General features: G+C 37.8%; 1 protein-coding gene across 7 annotated transcripts in view; it reads right to left on the reverse strand.

Moving 5' to 3' along the window:
* The window catches only part of LOC129732671 (dipeptidase 1), a 649,785-nt gene that overhangs the window by 555,355 nt on the left and 72,585 nt on the right, over positions 1-21,845 (reverse strand). The gene's annotated exons all lie outside the window — the stretch shown is intronic.

Genomic DNA, 21,845 nt, shown 5'->3' on the forward strand with positions numbered 1-21,845 from the left:
AAGTAACGTGAGAACAAGGGGATCGTTCAGGTGAAAATTCAATAAAAACCTATCCAATATTTTTTATTTTTGCCTTATTATACGCTTGTATAAGATAATAAATAATAAATAAAAATGAACGAAAAATCAAATGCATAATTGTCATAGTTGTGATACCTAAAAGCAATAATTTTTTAGCTTTTTTCGTTTTAACGTCGACGTTTTATATTTTTCTATGACTGATTTCAGTTTTTTTTTATATTATTTTTGTGTTGAAAAGTAACTGTTACAGTCCAAATAAAATACGAGAGCAACTATTCTTCTTGGAGCTCCGTAGCCGCATGGTTACAGAGTCCGCTTCAATAAGCGGGTGGTCGTGGATTCGGATCTTGGTACAACCAGACCATTTGGTTGTCAAAGGACAGGTCAAACATGGGTTTGTTCTCAGGCTCTCCACTACATACTCTTCCTTCAAGTTGAATTCTACAGTAACCCTGCTAACTTTTATCCTAACGAAAAAGAGTCCCTCTTATAATAAAACTGGTCTGAGTAACGCATAATAGTCCATTTCAGGGATATGTAATTATGGCGCGGTCTTGGCTGGAGGAACGAGGTTTCGATAAGAATCTTTTCCCTTGACAAAATATTAGTCCTACTTATAATAAAACTGATCAGAGGTGAAGCATTCAGTGCCTCTTCAGGGAATTGTGATTGAGGTTTCGATAAGGCTCCTTCCTCTTAACATAATAAGTCCCCCTAGAATTACCCTGGCCAGAGAGGAAGTCTCAATCCATGACATTGTAATTTGGTGATATTGATAGGATAGAAATACTCTTGGTATAGTAGAGCAGTAAGCTTGTGTGACGTCACACCCTGCGAAGAACCAATGCTCCGTCACGAGCCTTATAATTAAAGTTTAATTTTGTTCCTAGGAGGGCATAGCCTTCTGCTATGCTTTAGTCAGGCGAAACATTTGGTTCCCTTGACAGAGGACCGCGAACGTCTCTGTCAACATACTATGTATCAACAGATTATGCCACAGGTGGCAAAGAACTTCGCGCAGCCTTCTGCTGTGCTACAGGCAAACAAACTCGAATAAAATAAACAAGTTTTGTGTTATAAACAAAACAGAAGTCGCCGGTTCAACGGTGTTGATGCTCTCGCATGCGTTCTATCGTACATGCGGTACTAGATTATAGGTTAAGAGATTAGTAAGGTAAACAGAGAGTGGAGAAAGTCTCTCTCTCTGAGTTACCGGTAGGGTATATTTAAGTAGTGATGTACGAAAATAAAGTTAGTTAGTCCACCGTTATCTTGTGTATTAATTCCGCGCCAAAGGCGCGTACAGGGATATCTAGTAGAAGAATTCCCTGGTAGGTTATAACCTACACATCTGGTGACAGCGCGTGGTCTTTTCCGCGCCATTAAATCTTTTCTTTAATCGGACGTATCTCGGAAGTCAGACGCGGTCGTAAACTCGGTCGTAGTAATCACGCTAAGGGAGCAAAAAGAAAAAGTAGTGGTTTAAATATCTGTGGTTCAGTGAAAAATGAAATAGTTTTTCGGAGTTTTAATCCAAGTAGTGCTCGCGGAGGAAAAAGAGTGTGTTATTTAAAGAAAAAAAAAAAGGAAAAAAAAAGAGAACTGAAGAAAAAGTACTTAACGATTTATCGAGGTCAGCAGCTTGGAAAGTAGTGCTGCTAGTGAAAGAGAAAAAAAAAAAAAGAGAAACGAAAATCGAGAAAAGACGTTGACAAAAAGTGTTCTCTTTTCTCGCTTTTTGCATGGAAGTGAACTGAGTTGGTGGCAAACCCAAGCGAGTGACATTCGTATGCGGGGAAAAGGTGCTGTGTTTTGCTGCTGAAGACGACTTGTAAAGTGCGATCGTTTTTTTTTTCATGTAAGTGTCAGTTTCGACGTTGGCAGATATTCGATATAGTGAATTGTCGTATTAAGAAGGTGCCGAAGTTACGTAGTGGAAATTGAAGTCAACAACGATGACCGGCCCTGTGTCAAGGATACTCGGGTGAGTGAGTCATTTCCTTTTTTATTATGCGGCATATTGCAAAAACAGAATAGGTGTTAGAAGGTTATGACCATAAATGTCAAGATTAAATGAGCTTAAGGATTATGTCTACCAGGAGTACCATAATCTGAGCAATAACATAAACAGGCCGAGAACGCGGGCGGCAGTCGCTAATAGAAGAAAATTATTAAGCGACGCCTTAAACGACTTTTCGGAAATTTTAAAAGAGTATGAAAATTCGAATTTAACGCCAGAACATTGGAATAGATTAACAGATCAGTACACACTCGTTCAATCGAAAGTGTGTCTGGCATTGAAAATCCTAAATAACTCGGCGATTGTTCCTGAGCCAAACAGAAATAGAAGATTATCAGAAAATTGTCTTGAGTTTGAGACATCAGATCTTGCAGAAGTTCAGTCGGCGAACTTAGAGCGATCGGTGATTTTTGAAGATCCCCCGCTTTCATCGACCCTTGTAGAAACTCAGAAATCAAGGGGTGAGAAGCACACAGTGAATTAACATCTATTGAATTTTTTTTTTTAAACTGATAGAACAAAAAATTACCAAATGTAAAACCATTTAGGAGCTATTGACGATAGAAGAGAACGACGGAGAGATACAAATGACCTTGGAGACTACATTAGGCGAACTACAATCGTAACAATTCTTCAGTGGTTCGTAATAATAACGATTTACAGGTTATCACATCTACTTGGGTCGAGAGGCCAATTTGTGTAAACAATCAATTCGCGCCGCTACTGCGCGGTTGATTTTATTTCTGAAACGGCAAGCAATAAAACTCTCGGCACGACAAGTGCACGCAAGCGATTTTCGTTCATTTGCCCAACAAAATAATTAAAGTGGCAGAGCGGGAAGCAAACGGGCGATAACACCGCTAGCATATCGAATTTAAGAACGCAAACAGATACTCGCAGAGCTGCGCACATTGAAATCACCTTAATTATTCTAAGAGAGAATTTTAGCACACGGGTGGCTACGTTATCGTTAGCAAATATAAAAAGGGTAAAGTCGCATTTCATTAATGTCCAATGAAGAGCGTGAGAGCGGTAACTACGAATTGCGCGCTCACACGTTGCATACAAAAGTTAGTCAGTTGTACTAATTGTCGGGTACGCTGTCTCTGTTTATGAATTTTGCAGTGTTATTGCGATCAGCTGTGCCAGCCACGGCCAAGGTCGTATTTTGTAAGCATCAATTTTAATGGCCAATGGTAAGAACGTTTTGCTACCATACATGGCTTACCAGTAGCGGTGAATTGCTAAGAGGGTAAAAAAAATGGATACATCTATAAGCGCAACGCGCGCAGCGATGGTGACATATCCACCGGAAGAGTAAATAGTAACCGACGGCAGAGATATATAATGTTGGAAGTTTACGTTAAAATATTATTTCATGAATAAGGAATGGCACCTTACGCCATCTAATGTAAACATTTACAATCTTTGATTAATTTAATTACACTAAATAGAAATGATTTTTTTTTTAAAATAACCATTTAATTACTATGAAAACCTAAAGTTATTTATTTAATTAATGAAGATAAACGTTGAACCGTTGACACTAAATGGTTCGAAACTTGGTGTTCAGATTTTTTGATGGCGCGACGAAGAAATTAGAGTCGGTCACACTACGTTATCACATCTGGTCAACAGAATCGTTAGTGATACCTAGAAAAAAAAAAGAAGAAGGCTACATAAGCCTTATATAGTCTTATAGTATTTAGTCCGCAGTACCTTTTATTGTTTTTATGAAATATATATAAAATTTTATATTTATAATGGAGTACACGTTCCCAAAAGCAGATGCCATGCAGTGCATCCCAGAATTTGATGGATCGCTAGACGAACTAGAAGCGTTCGTTTATCATATCGAGCATTTTGCTCGGGAGATACCAGAAGGAGTATCACACGCTCCACTGGTTTACATTGTTCTATTAAAACTAAAAGGCAGAGCTGCTGCCGCAATACATCGAATTAACGCAAATGCTTGGCCACAGGTTAAGCAGAATTTATTAAAGGAATTTGGGGATATTATACGCATCGAGGCAGTTATAAATCAAGTAGAAACATTGAAACAGGAAGCGAATGAGACCTTTCCTGATTATAAAAAGAGGATATTGAAAATTAAGGAGCAAATCGACTCCTACGAAACTAATTGTACGAAGTCATGCATGATAGTTAGTCTTCGATTACACTTTATGGCGGGTTTGTGTGACACCGCATTGAAAGAAGCTGCTCAAGGTAAACGAGCATTTAAGTTAGAAGAGCTGCTAGACGACTTAGAGGATTACTACCATGAGCGTAATCATATCTCGGAAGTAGAAAATAGAATTCAGGGCCTAGAATTGGTCGAAAGACAGCGCGATGCACTTAGACAATTTAATAGTAGCAGAAATATTTTTACAATTAATCACAAAGACGCTGATTATAGGAACAGCCGTCTTGGAAGAAATGAAGATTATAATTACAAAAATAGAGATAGAATAATTTACAAGCAAAACAATTATAACAATATATGTGGATCTAGCGACGGTAATCGATCCAAATACAATTATCGCACAGCGCGATCATACCGACGGAGCCAAGGGAACTACGCCCATGGTTGGAAATATAATTATTATGGTCAAAATGGACCAACTGATAAGAGGTACAGGAATTCGTATACCCGGATGCCTCAGAAAATGCTTATGGTAGCCAACATTAATGAAAGAAGTAATAATTCGCAAAAAGAAGGTATTTTGGATCCTGTTGCACAGGAATATTTTAACGAGGATTTAGCAGAAATTTGCGAAGATGTTGACTGGCGGAGATGTACCGATGAGCCCAGCAATATAGAAATAGCCGATTGGAGGACCGCATGCAATCACATAAGAGACAACAGTGCTTGTGTGGCTAAGCGAGTATATTACGATGTCAGAGGGCACTTAATGTTAACCCTACTGGCTAAGCAGAATGTCAAATTTACGTTGAACCTGATCTTAGATACAGGTGCATGTGCGAATATAATTAATGCACGCATTGTGAATCTTTTGAATGTACCGGTAAATACACAGGATGTAACCACTTTTGGAGGTATCGGCCAAGACATTGTGCGAACCTCAGGTACAATTATGTTGGATTTAATAGTCGGAGACTTTTTGATCCCGACGCAATTTCATATATTAGAAAATTTGCCAAGCGACGGATTAATCGGAGCAGAATTCTTAAAGAAGCATACGCTTCAAATAGGAAATAATTTTGATTACATAGTGTTCAAAAAACACGGAAACAGAAGTCCGGACGACTTGAGTCCGTGGAGTATGCCCAAAGACGAAGTCCTTAGTCGACTTGTTTATGTGGCAGCCAGAAATAGAGTTATGGTGCAGAACGAGTTGCGAGATACTAGCAACACAGCCCGCAATGAGGCTGACGTAGACAAAAACGAAATAAATAGAGAGCACCAAACATATCGAAATGAAGAGCCGAAGAACAATTTTCTTGACTCGAAGAATACTATAATGACCGAGTTAGATCTTAACTCTAGGCTAGATTATGACCTATTAGAACATAAACTAACACCAGAGTCAAAAGGAAATGCAAGAATTGAAAAACTACGGCAAGTGCTGAATTTGGCGCACTTGCCTGATAGAGAATTCAGGACAGTGAAGAATATAGTTGAAAGCTATGCAGATATTTTCTTTTTCGAAGGCGACAGGTTAACCACTACTGACGCCGCCGTACACACGATAGAAACTTCATCGGAGGTGCCTATCAATAAGCGGCAATATAGATTTCCGGAGGCCACGAAACGGCACATTAATAAGGAAATCGATGAAATGAGGGCGCAGGGTATTATTAGACCCAGCACTAGTCCCTGGAATGCACCGGTGTTATGTGTACCAAAGAAACCGGATGCTGACGGAAATAAAAGATACAGAATTGTGGTAGACTTTAGATCATTGAACGAAGTTACCAAGCCGTTTGTATACCCAATACCTCTTATAAATGAGATATTGGATAATGTTGGAGGAGCAAAATATTTCTCCTCAATTGATTTAAAATCGGGGTTCTATCAAGTCCCGATAGACCGCCGAGATGCGGCTAAGACGGCGTTTTCCACTCCCAAAGGCCACTTCGAATTTACACGGATGCCGATGGGGTTAAAGAACCGCCCCTCAACATTCCAAAAACTTATGAATACTGTTCTCTTTGAGATAGGGGACGTGAAAGCTTTTGTCTACCTCGATGACATTATAGTTTTCGGTGACACTATCACCGACCATAATGATAACTTGCGAAAAGTATTACAAGCTTTGCGCAAACATAACTTAAAAATAGAACCATCAAAGTGTCAGTTTTTGAAAAAGGAACTGGAGTATTTGGGTCATGTCGTTAATGAAGAAGGCATAAAACCCACCAATGCAAATATTAAGGCCATTCAAAGCCTTAAGCCACCCACAGACGTAAAAGGTATAAGGTCATTTCTGGGAACAGTAAATTTTTACGGGAAGTTTATCCCCAACATCGCGGAGAAGCGCAAGCCGCTGAATGATTTGTTGAAGAAAGACGCTAAATTTGTGTGGGGAAAAGAATGTCAGGAAGCGTTCGAATTCCTTAGAAACGCGCTGATTACAGAGCCAGTTTTAGTCCGGCCAGATTATCAAGACACTTTCGTTATTACGACAGACGCTAGCAATTATGCTATTGGAGCCGTCCTGTCGAATGAAAAATCCATGCACCGGCCGATCGCGTTCGCGAGTCGTGCACTTGTAGGTGCAGAGACCAGATATCATATCATAGAAAAGGAACTATTGGCTATTGTATGGGCCATAGAATACTTCAAACATTACATTTTTGGTCAAAGGTTTATCGTTTACACAGACCACAGACCACTTATAGCGATTTGGAGGCTCAAAGAGACATCTCCAACGCTGACAAGATTGAGACTAAAGTTGCAGGGTTTGGAATGTAGCATCAGGTATAAACAAGGTAGCGAAAATATAGTCGCCGATTTTTTGTCACGTTTATCAGATGGGACGTGTCAGGGGCAAGAAAGTTCACCCCACAGGCAGATAGCCATGATTACGCGCCAGCAGAAACGCCTGCTAGAGCAGCAGAAGAACGCTTCGGATGATTTGAACGGCACAATACAAGATTTGAGTGCCATAGACATTGCGGACATCGCTGAGGACGAGGATGAGCAACAACTCGTCAACATTTCATATGATGACTTTTCACAGGCATTATCAAATGACCTGATACCAAGTGAGACGGTGGAAGTCTCGAAGAGAATATCGGACGAGAGGAATATCGAAGCTCGTCTTGTCATTTTGAACAGTCGGACGGCGTACAGAGAACTTCAGACACTGTATCAGCTGTCACAAGGATTGAAAGACTACGTAGAGGATGGTGTACTCAAATTTAAAGACAAGAAGGTGGGCGGTTTCATAGTAAACGGCAGCGAAAGTTCATTAATCGATTGCCGGAAATTTTTTTCACAATTTTTAGATAGCTTCAATAAGAGCCCCACGGCAGTAAAGGCAGCCGGGGTCATTCACCTAATATCATTCAGAAAAATCAAGCAACAGGAAGTTCTGCAAATGATTAAGTTCCTAGCGGGTAAGCTAGAAAAACAAATAGTATTATATAATGCTAATAGCGAGCGTACAGTAATTGCGCCAGATCAAGTGGAAACAATTTTAAAGGAATTTCACGATGCACCCTTAGGAGGGCACGTAGGAGCGCGACGAATGCGCCAGAGAATTGGCACACTTTTTACGTGGGCTACGATGAAACGGGATATCGAGAACTACGTTCGGCAGTGTGATTCCTGCCAAAAGAACAAAATTGGAAGATCAAACAAGATACCGATGCAGATCACCACAACCGCATCGGAGCCATTTGAAAAATTATACATGGATATAGTAGTATTACCCGAGTCCGACTTAGGAAATCGTTATGGTCTGGTCATGCAAGACGACCTAACTAGATATTTAACTGTCGCACCTATGGAAAACCAAGAAAGCCAGACGGTAGCGAGGACTTTTGTAGAGAATTATATTTGCAAATTTGGCGTACCGTTGGAGTTAGTTACAGATAACGGTGCGAATTTTGTAAGCACACTCATGAAAGATGTGTGCAAAATTTTGAAAATTAAAAAAATAACGACGAGTCCGTACCACCCACAAGCAAATTTGGTGGAAAGATCTAATCGGGAGTTAAAAACTTACCTAAGGCAATTTATTGGCGGAAAACCGCACACGTGGGATAACTTACTCCCATTTTTTACGTTTCAGTATAATACTTCAGTAAACTCATCAACGGGGTACACCCCTTTCGAATTGTTGTATGGACGTACAGCACGCATTCCCACCTCCATTTACAAGCGGAATGGAGTGGACAATTTGACATATGAAACATATACACAAGAGATGAAAAAAATATTTTTTGACCTCCACGCGAACGCACAAGCCAACCTGAAAAGGAGTAAAGAGAACCGCAAACAAATTTACGACAGATCATCTAATGATTACAAACCCATGTGGGGTGAACAAGTATTAGTGAAGGCCGTAGCGACTGGTGCAGGCCAAAAGCTTCAGAACATATGGAGAGGACCATATGAAGTAGTGGACATTCCAAGCGAAATGACCACAGTAATTAGAAACGGAAATCGTTTAGAAAAAGTTCATAATAACCGGCTTAAGCGTTATTATGACTGAATATATAAACTTAAACTATGCTTTCAAGGTTAACGGACAGAATATATTTAATGAAATACGATATTGGAGGGCATGAGTTATAATAGCAAGCACCTAAAACTGTATGAAAAAGTAAGGTGGAAGTAAAATATAGGCGTGAAAAAATACGAAAAGTCGCCGAGAAAGATGAATGATTTTATTGAAGAAGCAGAACCAAACGAAAAAAATATACTGAAGTTAAGGCGTGAAGAAATAGAAAAAGTCGCCGAAAATATCAAGAGCCTTTCAATGACAGGAATCAAAAGGCGTAACAAGGTTTAAAAAAGGAAATGACGTGAAAAAATACGAAAAGTCGCCGATAGAGATATACAGCCTTTGAGGATACCGGTCAAATGGCATAACACAATTGAAAAAATTAAAATACGAATGGAGGCGTGAGGGACGAGTAACCCAGCCGATAACAGTTAAATAAATAGAAAACTTGGGGAATTTGAATGACTAGAATGACCTGGAATGTGGTGATGGAAAATTAAAGAGTTAATAGAAATTGAAACAGCATTTGTTTGTTTTTTGTAAAATGCAAATGTAAACATGGGAAAATTATATAGTGAACAAAGACCTCATGAAAACGAGGTTTGATTAATTTAAAATAGCTAATGGCCCAATAAGAAATAGAAGAAGAAAATCGATTGATGATGTATTGGGAAATTTTGTGTGATGGAGATAACTTAAATGACGGAAAACAATAGAACTAGGAGAGACTTTGGACAAGAAGGCAAAACCTACCGAACAAGGAGACTGCTGACTTTAGGAGATTCAGACTATTCTAATTTTAGTTAAGGACGAGCGAATGTAGACAACGGGGTGGTTACCCAGAATGATTGGCGGGAGTGCAAATTGGGTGAAAGAAAAACAAGGGAATAACCGGCCCAGGATGATTGAGTGTGCGAGTTTTCGTTTATTTCCTAACCTTCTTATCTTTCAGGAATCTCTAAAGCGGGCGGTCGCACCTTCGGACGGAAGGGGGAGAGGTATTATGCAGGCAACTGCATACTAAGGTGAAGTGTAAGTAGTGTAAGTATGACAGTATGACAGTAGCAAGAGACAAATCGAAATTTAAATAATAACATATTCAAAAAGAGATGCAAAAGATTAAAGAATAAAGCAGATGAGAAAGTGACGGGACATTTTAAGTGCACATAGAAGATGATATGAGGTGTTAAGAACACGCCAGTTATTAGACGAACATTGTAAATCAAGACAGAAGAAAACGATAAATATTTAATCAACGCGGTTTGTACAATGAAAAGATTTATTTATGAATCAGACAGGAAATACTTGACAAAGGACAAGAAAAGATTGAACCAATGCGGTTTGTTCGATGAAAACATGATGAAACAAAAACAGAGAGATAAAAAAATAATACATTGTGCGGAAACAGATTTATTTTATTGAAAACTGTTATTAGAAGAAGGAGCCAAAGCAAAGCTACTTGATAAAATTGAAGAAAGTTATTTGAAGAACATAAGCACATTTGATGAGAAAAAAAACTAATAATGAGCCACAAGACAAGTTAAACTGATATTTTAACACGGAATAAAGAATAAGAAAGCCTAATACAGATAAATGGAATTGATACGTGACGCAATGATTTGTTATGTCAAACAAAAAAAAAACATCGAATACCAAAGTTAGAGAATGTATGATAAAAAAAAAAAGTAAACAATGCACATTTTGTTATGTTTGTAAAATTGAATACTAATAGAGATGAACAACTTAGTAGGGGAAGAGAAACCAGATTATGTCATCCGAAAAGAAGAATAATACGGGCCTAGATTGTAAGCAGAAGCGTAGGGTAGAAAATAGAATGTAAGAAGCCCGTACGCGAGTGAACAGTAGTTTTAAACAGCAAGTGGAAAAAGTAACGAAACCAAAAAAGAATTGATAAAATAATGGCAAAAAAATAATGCACCACTTGCTAAGTAGGGCAACTAGCATCTAAGAATTGACAACGAGACGAGTTCCTAATCATCGAAGACGACCGAGGTGATTACAACGGATGTCGAGATGGGGCATACCATGATGCCCAGTACAGCGCGAAAAGGAAAGCAGACGGTTGCGAGGGGAGTTGAACGGCGGGTGTCTATGGTCGAGATGGAGGTAAAGCCAAACGATATTACCAAGAGGAGACGAGCAGTACCCAGTTTTTGACCCCTGAAGAGGCCAAATGTGCAACAGAACTCAATCAAAGCGGCTCATGGTCGAGCCTGAATCGAGACTTCAGCGCAAAGACGAATACATCAAACTATACAAAGAAGGGAGTAATAATTTGCTCCAAATATATATTACTCATAGAGAGTTATTGACTTCTACAAATGAGGATTCGAGGTCAAAGCCAAACAAGCAAAATGACGCTATAAAATTTTGCTCGTGTTTAATCAACTATGTTCTTCCGCACTACGATTTGAAAGTGTGCGCACATATGTTGGCGGAAAATTGGACACCCCGCGCAGACAGTTAAAGATGATAAACCAAATGACTGCATTATGCAGCAGAGCCGGTGGCAATCGCTAATCATTTCGCCACACGGCGCGTAACAATACTATAAGCCAAATAAAAATACAGCCGATCTATGTCAAAGGGACACGGCTAACCCAACATTGAGGTTCAACAACAAACTCTGAACAGTCGTAAAACAGCTAGATGTACTGCAGCCTTAATTAAAGTGCAATGGTAACCTTGGAACTATTGTAAATAACTCGATGAAGCCTTAAGGATGAGTTCGCGAGGATGACATCACAAACAAACAAAATGAGAACCTCTACTGCCAGACGCACCTTTCCGTTTCAAACCCCCTGTAACCCGTCGCTTGAATCCGACAGCCAAGCAGCGGATATCTACAAGGCGCAGCGCACCAGGCGAGCGAACACTTGTCAATTTGTTATGAAGAAAATCCATGTCTGAAAACGTTAATTTATGTAGAAATGATATGTATCACTATTGTAATTAATTGAATTTTACGTGCAAAGGGAAGAAGGAATATCATGAAAACGAATATGTATATAGTAGCATAAAAACGCGAAAAATAATTGTTATGAAAAACACACCTATCGGCCGTCAGAACGGACCATGTGACCATCATCTCTTCTAGATAATGGCCAACTAGGCGGGGTGGCAGATGTGACGTCACACCCTGCGAAGAACCAATGCTCCGTCACGAGCCTTATAATTAAAGTTTAATTTTGTTCCTAGGAGGGCATAGCCTTCTGCTATGCTTTAGTCAGGCGAAACATTTGGTTCCCTTGACAGAGGACCGCGAACGTCTCTGTCAACATACTATGTATCAACAGATTATGCCACAGGTGGCAAAGAACTTCGCGCAGCCTTCTGCTGTGCTACAGGCAAACAAACTCGAATAAAATAAACAAGTTTTGTGTTATAAACAAAACAGAAGTCGCCGGTTCAACGGTGTTGATGCTCTCACATGCGTTCTATCGTACATGCGGTACTAGATTATAGGTTAAGAGATTAGTAAGGTAAACAGAGAGTGGAGAAAGTCTCTCTCTCTGAGTTACCGGTAGGGTATATTTAAGTAGTGATGTACGAAAATAAAGTTAGTTAGTCCACCGTTATCTTGTGTATTAATTCCGCGCCAAAGGCGCGTACAGGGATATCTAGTAGAAGAATTCCCTGGTAGGTTATAACCTACACACTTGGAACAACAGGGTAAACTCTCACACACAAGCACGGATATAAAAAAGGCGTATCACGGTGCACCCACAGACCGCTATTTAAAAAAATGCACCAAAGGATCTGAGTACACCATTCGATTCGTTATGACGTCTTTGATCACTGGTCTAAGTTTTAAAATCGTCGTACGATACATTTTTGAGTCCTCTTGAAGGTCGTAAAGTACAAAAAAGTGATATAAAAACAACGAAATACTTATTGTAAAGCACGTTTTCAACCACCATTTTATGAAATAATTTCCAAGATAGGTTCTACATATTTCAAGTATTGTATTTCATCACATTTACAATCAGTGGAAAGATTTATTCGAAAATCTCACAGTGCACAGTAGTCTAAACTCGAAAAATCGTGATCGTTTTTGATTTGACTGTGAAAAATTGATTTTATGTACTCGATGTATTCAGCAAAATTGTTTCTTAGAACAAAGCCTTACTTTTGGCGTTTGCAGTTTTTCGATCAATCCACCTAACAGTTAGATGGAATAAATATTTCTTCTAATTTTCAATAAACCAGATTGTTCCGTTCACCAAAGTTGTGCAAAAATTTAAAAGAAAAACAATTGCTGAATACTGCGATGTCCTATCTGCACTTTGGACCCGATAAAATAGACTTTTCTGTGGAACATTCCTCTTAAAAATCAGTTTTTTTTTTCAATAACTTTTTCTGTGATTGACAAAACAGACGAAATTGTAGACAAAAAACTGATTTTAAGGTGGTGTGTTCCACAAAAACTCTATTTTGTCATCGACCACCAGCAAGCAGAGCTGCGGCAAGTGGCAGCACAACAGGCGGCGATTTCAATTTTATGTTATGAGATACGTTTGTCGTGTTTTTGCTAGGACTTGCAATCCCCCCCCGAAATTTCCTTATCCCGGGAACAGAAATATTGATTCCCGGGAACCCGGGATTCCCGAGTTTCCGAAAAAATTTGCAAGATTCTCTGTATTTTATATCCTGCACAATAGTGCAATGAAACCAAATAGCCAATTAAAACGAAATCAAAATCGTCAAAATGAAAAGCAGCACTAAAGCAGCACTTTGCTTGAAATGACGGTCATTATTTGTTTGTCGTGAGGTTATTTGCTATTAATTACTTATCAAAAATGTTTGCTGTCGTATTCAGTAAACGAAAAGTTATATTTACTTCGTTTATTGTTGTTAGTTAGTTCCCTTCTGAGTAAATAGTTGCTTGATTTTTTTTTCTTTGTTCATTAATAAAAATTTTCAAAGCAGTATATTGATAAAAAAGTTTGAGACCCGTAAATCAATGCGATCAAAATATAAAGATTAATAAAACTCAAAGTCAGTGTAACTTGGGTCTTGGCCGCGATTTCAACATAAAAATCATCTTCGCATGTTAATTACGTAGGCATTCTAATGCTCTAGAACTGACCTATTTTGTGTTGTATTCAACCGATTATTTCCCTAGATTCGCCAGGCAATTCATTTTTTGAAAATATTTCGCATCGTGTAACGGCATAGCAAATATTTATATTTGATAAAAAATGAGCGAAAATACTCTTCCGCCGCTCAAGCAAACAGAGGTTTGGGTAAATATTTGTTATAGTGTTAGCCTTCTTAACAGTTAGTTTACTTTTCAACAACCTAAAAGAATTGGGGTTTCTAAAAAAAATGTAGCATGAACTGGAATCGGTGATTTTAAAGTATTCTAGAATACAAACACCAGTGGTGATTAAGCGGACCTACGCAAAGTTTTACAAAATGATATTACCTTATTTGGGCTTAACGAAAAATTGTCCTCTTCTGAAAATATTTGCACCAAAAATCATTCGCGAATTTCGGGTGTGAGCTTATATATGTTTTTTTTTTCAATTCGTTTAGCATGCGCACTGAAAATGAAATCATAAACTATTTTTGGTAACCTTTTATTAAAATGATTTATTCTAAATCTTATTTTGCATTTTAGATTTTTTTTCCATTTTCGGGAGATAAGGTTTTTCATTTCCGTTTCCCGGGAAATCAATTCCCAGGATAACCAGTCACAAAACATTGAACAAATAAACGTCAATTTTACCCCATTTTACGGTACTTATTGGTTTTAAAACTTACTCAAAACATTTATTTGGAACATTATACACTTCAAAAATAATTGTTGTACTTCAACTTTGGGAAATTGAAAAAAGTTACGTTATATCGAGGTTGCCTTATATCGAGGTATAACCGTATTGGATTTAAGTGTTTACAAGTGCAAATGGAAGCTCCAAACCCTTTCTAAAATCATAATGAGCGAGTTTTTTATAGGTTGCTTGATTTTAAGAATATACCAAATAATTTTTAAACATGGAGTATTTTACTTTTTGGATCATTTCTCTCTCTCTCTCTATCCTTTTTTATATCACTATATCTCTTTCTCTCGCTCTCTCTTTTTTTCAACTACTATTTATTACTCAGAAGAAACTAAGGGTAAAAGACATCTGTGCATAATTTTCATACTCATAGCTCTTTACTAACAATATTCAATAAATTTCAGAGGAAACTGCAATGCTTATTTAAGTCCGGTTCTCGTTCACTAGATACACTTCGCTTTTGTATAATATAAATATTGTTTTCTAAATTCATTTCAAATTTTTTTAAAGATCAGTGCAAACAGAGTATCCATGTAATCCCGATCCTCGTTTCGGCAGCAAGTTTTATAAAGTTCTGAAAGTTTTTCGGATTTTACCAAACAGCCTAGGTCTTCAACAAGAGTTACGTTTCCGAGTACACTTTAACCAGTCATAATTCTTAAGTCTTGCGAAAAACTTTAATTTTGAAAAAAAAAGTATTTGAAATAGGATTAATTAAACAACTCTTAACAAACTCTGATGTGTACTGGGAATTGACATTTCACAGCAGCAGAGTTTCAATGAAATCTTTTAGCACTTGATCCTCACAGATTTTATCAAATTTTCTGTTGATTTCTTGAAATAATCACACGTATGAATCATACTACTTTTCTATGGTAACAAAGCATTTACCGCGCTGTATAATTCTGAACTATAATTTCTTGAGAGCAAGTTTGTAGGACTTTGCTGCAATTCGTAGGATATATTCGATGCTAATCCATAATCATTATGTTCTTTTCTGGGTCTCGCGATTTTTGAAAACGAAGTCGTTGTGGTATTGAGAATGTATGTGAGAACCTTATCGAGGTTTGACTCAGTGATGTTATTTGGTTCACCCTCTGGAAAACTAACTTTTGAATTTAATTTAAAACGATTTATGTTTTATTTGCATATCAAATTTATATGTAGAAATAGTTAGTATAACGAAGGTTTCTGCACTGCTAGGTGGATTAATTCAGGTTTTTTTTAGTACGAATGGCCTAGCTTTGCGATTTATTTATATTTCTTCATAAGAAGTTATAGATGCAGTTGTGGCGCATGATTTTCTTATACCATTTGATGAACAGATTTTGTTCGATATTCGATTATAAATCCTGCTTTACTGAACTGAAAATAAAGTCGCCAAACAAATAATAAAATCTTTTTTTGTGAAGTAAAAATGAACATTATTCGTAAGGCAAAACGGAGCTCTCCCGGCGAACGCATTCGGTGGAAGAACTCTGACTGAAAATCTCGATCACACAAAGACCGTAAGATACTTTGGCACGTCGCTAATATTCCCTGCGTGTGAGGAGGAGTGTTTCAGTCTCAAAAATAACACTAGGCAGTCTCTGTAGCTGAGCGACGCGTGCTATATACAGTCACCACCAAAATAAAGTGCTCACTTTTCAGAAAATTACATTTCACCTCCGAAGTCATTGGAAACCTCATCAGATGTTATTGTTATATTTTTTCTAAGAATTATATTTTTATTGTTTTTACGATACATGTGCATTTTTGCAATAATTGAAAGACATTTTTTAAAATATTTTTCGTACTAATAAGTGATGTATAATTCGGGTATCATAATAAAGTGCCCACATAAAAATATTTCACGTTCATGTAGTTTTCTCATTGAAACACCCCTCGTTTTTCACTGTTTTGATATCGATATCGAAATATTTTCTGTAATCAAGTGTCTTAGAAATGCTTAAAACTTGAATATCTTGTGTTGTCTTTTCATTATTATTTTTTAAAGCCTTCTCAAAAAAAAACGGTTTTCTGGGAAAGTCTTCCAGCTAGAATAGTTTCTGACTCTTAAAAAGTCGATTCCTTGAAGAAATATTTTTAGATACAGCACTAGATATTGACGATTCGTGCATTTCTATGATATTTGGTATAGAAAATAAATATCACAAATATCATGCTATGTTTTCATCTGTCGAAAAAGTGAAACTTTGAGAGCTTTGAGATACGATCTCCGATTGCAAAGTTTATGTTCATCTTCTAGATCTTTGCCAGAGACATGTACTACATAAGTCACCGATCGTGCAGAGAAAATTACGACCGCCCGGAATGAAGTCTGTTGCTAGATTGGTTTTAAGTGACGAATTTCACTGAAACCTTACCTTCTCAAATCCCGGAGGGAATTAGTTCCCTTTTCTGATTTTTCCCCTGTCATCATGTCCTGATTTTAGATTCGTCACTCTGTTTCTGAGAGAAAAAAATTTATCGCTTTTCGACAACTTATTTCACTACTATACGGCTGTCGTTGTTTTCCTATGGGAAACAAGGTGTCTAGTATCAGCAATTTATTCCGACGCAGGAATATCGAGAAAATATACTTTTTTCTTACTACGCAACAGAAGGCTGCTTTGAATGTCTGTCTGTCTGTGGGAATTGAATTTTATGACTATATTTGGTTCTGGATAGGAAGCTACTACACGATTGAGCCGCATGGGGACCTGTTTCGAGAAGACAAAACTTGTGATACTTACGCTAACCGAAGTTTAAAAGTCGATTTGTATTGATACCCTACTGTTTATACCATACGAAACACAACACTTCCAATATTGTTTCCGAATTGATTACTTACTGCGTTACGCAAAGGTTTATTTAAACAGCATGCGCGTTGCACGGTAAGCGGTACCGTTATATATAGCAAAAAAACACTTCATTTTTACGTTATTTTCTCCTGTACTCATATAAAGACTAAACCACTGTTTTTCAAATCCCGTTTCGTTACATGATAGTCATTGATTTACATGATAGTTGGTAACAACTGAAAGAAAGTGTAAAAGATACGGAATACCACATAATGTATAGGAGTTAATAAGGAGATCATGTCACGGATTTGATGCTAAACTATGAAGATATGGTTGCTATAGATGTTTCAACTCTTACACAAAACATTTCAAGACGTGCGAAAGAAATTCAAAAAGTAAATACAAATCAGTCATTAAGCAACTGTGTTTCAGTTATTCTTTATTTGATATTCAAGTAAAATACAAAAAATAAAAATGCCCTCAACACATCATCATAAAATTTTTAGAAATTATTCAATTTCTGAATTTTTAAATTTCTTAATCAACACTATCATTAAATGTCCTGATGAAAAAGTTTACCAGAGGGCTCAAACACAACTTTGCCAATCTCATCTGCTTGATAATACTAATTGTCCAACTGCCCAATGTCGTCCGATAGTTTGAACTCGTTTTAAAAAATGTTAATAAAAAAACTCTCATTCAGATTTTTGTACGTAATGACAAAGTAATGACCGTTCTAAAAAAAAAATTCGTTCCTCCGCAAAATTTTCCTATCTTCTGTTGTTCCTCCTTGATTTGTTTTGAAATAATAAAACTCTTAATCAGTCACTGCAACTCTCTGAACCTGTGCGCAACAAATGAAAAATGGAAAGCTAACAAACGGGTTAAATTCAATTGTTTCGAAAACTCAATTAATTTTCGTGCACCATAGCCCAACGAACGGGAAGATTAATTCTCCGTCTCCACAATCAGATCAATATGTTTGCGATAATCAATTTCCACTAAATACAGCTTCACAGTCTCAAGAGAAAGAGAAAATAAAATCTCGGCATCATTGTCGTCCGGTACTGCTGCCACCATTAGGGTCGCAATTTAAGCCAAGAAGAAAAATGGAATCCCTTTTATCCGTCGCTTCGTACGCCCCGCACCAAACGCTGCCGGGATTATGCTCCCAAAACAGCGCCGGTCGGCAACCCGGGCATCAAGTGCTTTCACCCGGTATGAGTGTATCGGTGACAGAGTCGATTGCCGGTACAATATGAAAGAATGGTTGGCTGGTACGAAGAAGACTGATTTCGTTCTATTCATAAACAATTATCGTACATCTTTCGGCGAATTTCCACAACAATGAACGGCGACAATAAGGCAGGTAGGTACCAGAGCGGCGCTGGAGGCTTAGCGAACAATGGTGACGATGCATTGTAAGGCTGGAGCCTTTAATTTTCAGATTAAGCATAACAATGGAACTAACGCTTGTTTTCTTCTCATTTGTGGAGAAATAAACGAGCACATCGATGAATTTCCGTCCGCTTGGGGAACCAATGTTTTCTAGAATATTCGATCTATGCCGAAACCGTAGTGTTCGGGAATCCAGCGTTTATTTATGAAGGATTGTAATAGCGCAGAAATCCCTCTGGGTGCCGCCGGACTACATATATTTTGCGCTTACCCATTATTCTGCTATTAATCTTTATTATATCTCTCAATAGAGCAGCCCTTTTAATGCATGTCAGCCCGCGCCATGTCGACGTTTCGCGTGAAGCCACTTTTCCCCTCGGGTGCCGAGCCTTGAATATTTCGTACCCCACTCAGCCCTCGTAATGAAAAAAGGAAACTACGACATCCGCAATCGTGTTCCACAATGGAGCGCTCTTTCGCCAGTCTTATTTGCATATCCGAGGAAAATATACATGCAAAAATAAACATCTCGGCACAAGGGCAGCCGTTCAATAAAAATCACATGCCACAGAAAGGAACGGACGGCTCTTTCAGCAAGAGGCTAATGGCTTCGAATAAATTATACGATCAACAAAAGTTTGACGTTAATCATGGGATCCATCAGTGTGTGCGATTAGTCTTCCGTAGTGACGGACGAGGGTCTCTCTCTCTTTCTTTCTTTATTGTATGTAGGAGAAAAACCTTATTTCAATGGTAGGCAGGAGCGGATTTCGTTTTTTTATTGCACAGCCACGTGGATTGGCGAAATTCTACTAATGAAATTAGAACCATTGGCATATGTTTTCAATTATTCATGAGTGAAGTAGCATTTCGATACTCTTTTGTTCGGGAAGGAAAATATAATTAAAAAAAAAAAAAAATTCGACATTCGCGGTAGGAGTGGCATGAAATTTACATTATTAAACGCAGTTTAGCATGAGAGCTGCTATACCACAAAAGATCAAAATAATGGTCGCAGTGGTCCAAATCTTACAAAAAAAAATGAGATCTGCTTTCTGGAATATGAAATTGGAGTTGCTCAAATTTGTTATTCTAGCATAATTTATTTGAATGGTAAACAGATACAATTGATACCAATATATTTAGTCTATTTTGTTCCTTAAAAAAAAAAGGAGAAACATTTACAATTATGTATAATCGTTCGTTTTAATAGTGTTTCTTGCTGTATTACCGTGCGGCTCCATCGGCTATGTATCCATTATTAATAGTTTTAGACATCAAATTGCACGATAATAGTTTTAGACATCAAATTGCACGTCAATATTTTCTACAATTGTTTTACATCCATCATAGTCAGTAGCCAATACCAATATCTCACGGTACTAACATTCTGCTGTCGCTGAACTTGAACTTTCTCTTTTTTGGACAAAGGCTTTGCATACAGGACAATTGCGGGGCTAACGCTGCGATCCTATTGATAGTAAAAGTCTGTACCTAGTCGGGACTCGCACATACGACAAATATTAGGGCAGCAACACACCATGAGATCAACTTGGAGGCAAGAAGGCCAATATAAATATCGTTCTTTTTATACATTCGATTTATTATTTCTCATAAATATTAAGATTTGTTTACTTTACTTATATTTTGATATGCCATATACACCAGCAATGCCACGTGTGAATACATGTCACAGAAATTGCAATTCATTTGAAAAATAAGCCACCAAGATATTGACTGCTCTGACTCAAATGTGTTAGATTAGTGAGTGTTTGGAAGCAAGAAGATTGAAAAAAATGTTAGATATAGAACCCTGGAGGGTGCAAATGTGGTTTATCGTCGAAGCTAAATATTCTTTCTTTATTCGTATGTGAAGGATGACACCAGTATTTATTTTTCCCGCCTGTTCTGATGTTTTTCTATGGGTTGTGTGAGAGAAGAGGAGGAGGACGCGTGTTTCTTTGTGTATCTTATTCACTGTGAGCATTCGTCTAAACGAAGACCAGCTTTAGTGCTAACAGTGAATGTTAGAACGCTAATTATTTACGTGACGCTTATACATGAGGGTTGCCATTTTCGCTACAAATGAATTGACTTTGTAACCGATTTAATATTGTTGTTGTTGTGGTTTTTGTTATTGTTGTTGCTGTTGTTTTTGCCGTTGTTGTTGTTGTTGTTGTTGCTGTTGTTGTTGTTGTTGTTGTTTTAAATACTCCAATTCTCAACGACACGCCTACCCGAAGTTGTACTCTCAGTAGTAATGAATAAATGTTAACATACAAAAATTCTGTTTTCATTGTATACTCGATTACTGCTGCACGACAACGGTTGTCTCTTACTGGAAATTGGGTTGACCCGTAGCCAGCAAATTAGCAGCTGATGGCAGCACAGCAACGCTGAACAGGCGACCCATGCGATTGAAGCGTGTCACAGCAGACGGATCAAACGGCGGACCGCAGCACTGCACAGCATTGTCGAACATGTCCGGACATGTTAGTAGTGTTGTCCGGATCTGACGCGTCGCGTTTGCATGCAGCCATCCTTAATAACTGTGAGTGTTTCGGTAGTGTGTGTGTGTATGATTGTTATGTCTTGTTTGCTTGCTCTCAAAATGATAATCCAAAATCTCAATAAATCTTGATTTAATTTTACTATGTACTATTAGTTCTGCTACTGGCTTCGGTGACGGTCTATAGAAATGATTATTTTTCATTTAAATAATAGATCGATTATTTGACGGATTTTTTTTCTCATTTCATGTTTTTTTTTCTCATTTCATTTTCATCTTTTTATTCCATAATAATTATTAAAATATTCACTTTGCTCCCCAATAATTTTATATTGAATCCAGCATTACCCACTTTAGGCCAAAGTGGTCCTTCAGGCCACTCTTCTAGTGTATAATGAAATGTGACTGCATCGGTTAATTACGAATATCCGAAGCTACGGTAAGCCCCAAAACTGCATGAGTTGTTACTGAATCCATATCGTGAATCACATTTTCGCCTAATTTTACCATAAATTACCAGCCGTTGTTCAGTAGCTAACCAGCTAGCACAGGAGAGCGACACCATTTTCCTACCCTTAGTGCCCGAGCAGTGTCAACATGATCCCTGGCACTCCC

Source organism: Wyeomyia smithii, chromosome 3 (genome assembly GCF_029784165.1).
Source record: "Wyeomyia smithii strain HCP4-BCI-WySm-NY-G18 chromosome 3, ASM2978416v1, whole genome shotgun sequence".
Classification (NCBI taxonomy): domain Eukaryota; kingdom Metazoa; phylum Arthropoda; class Insecta; order Diptera; family Culicidae; genus Wyeomyia; species Wyeomyia smithii.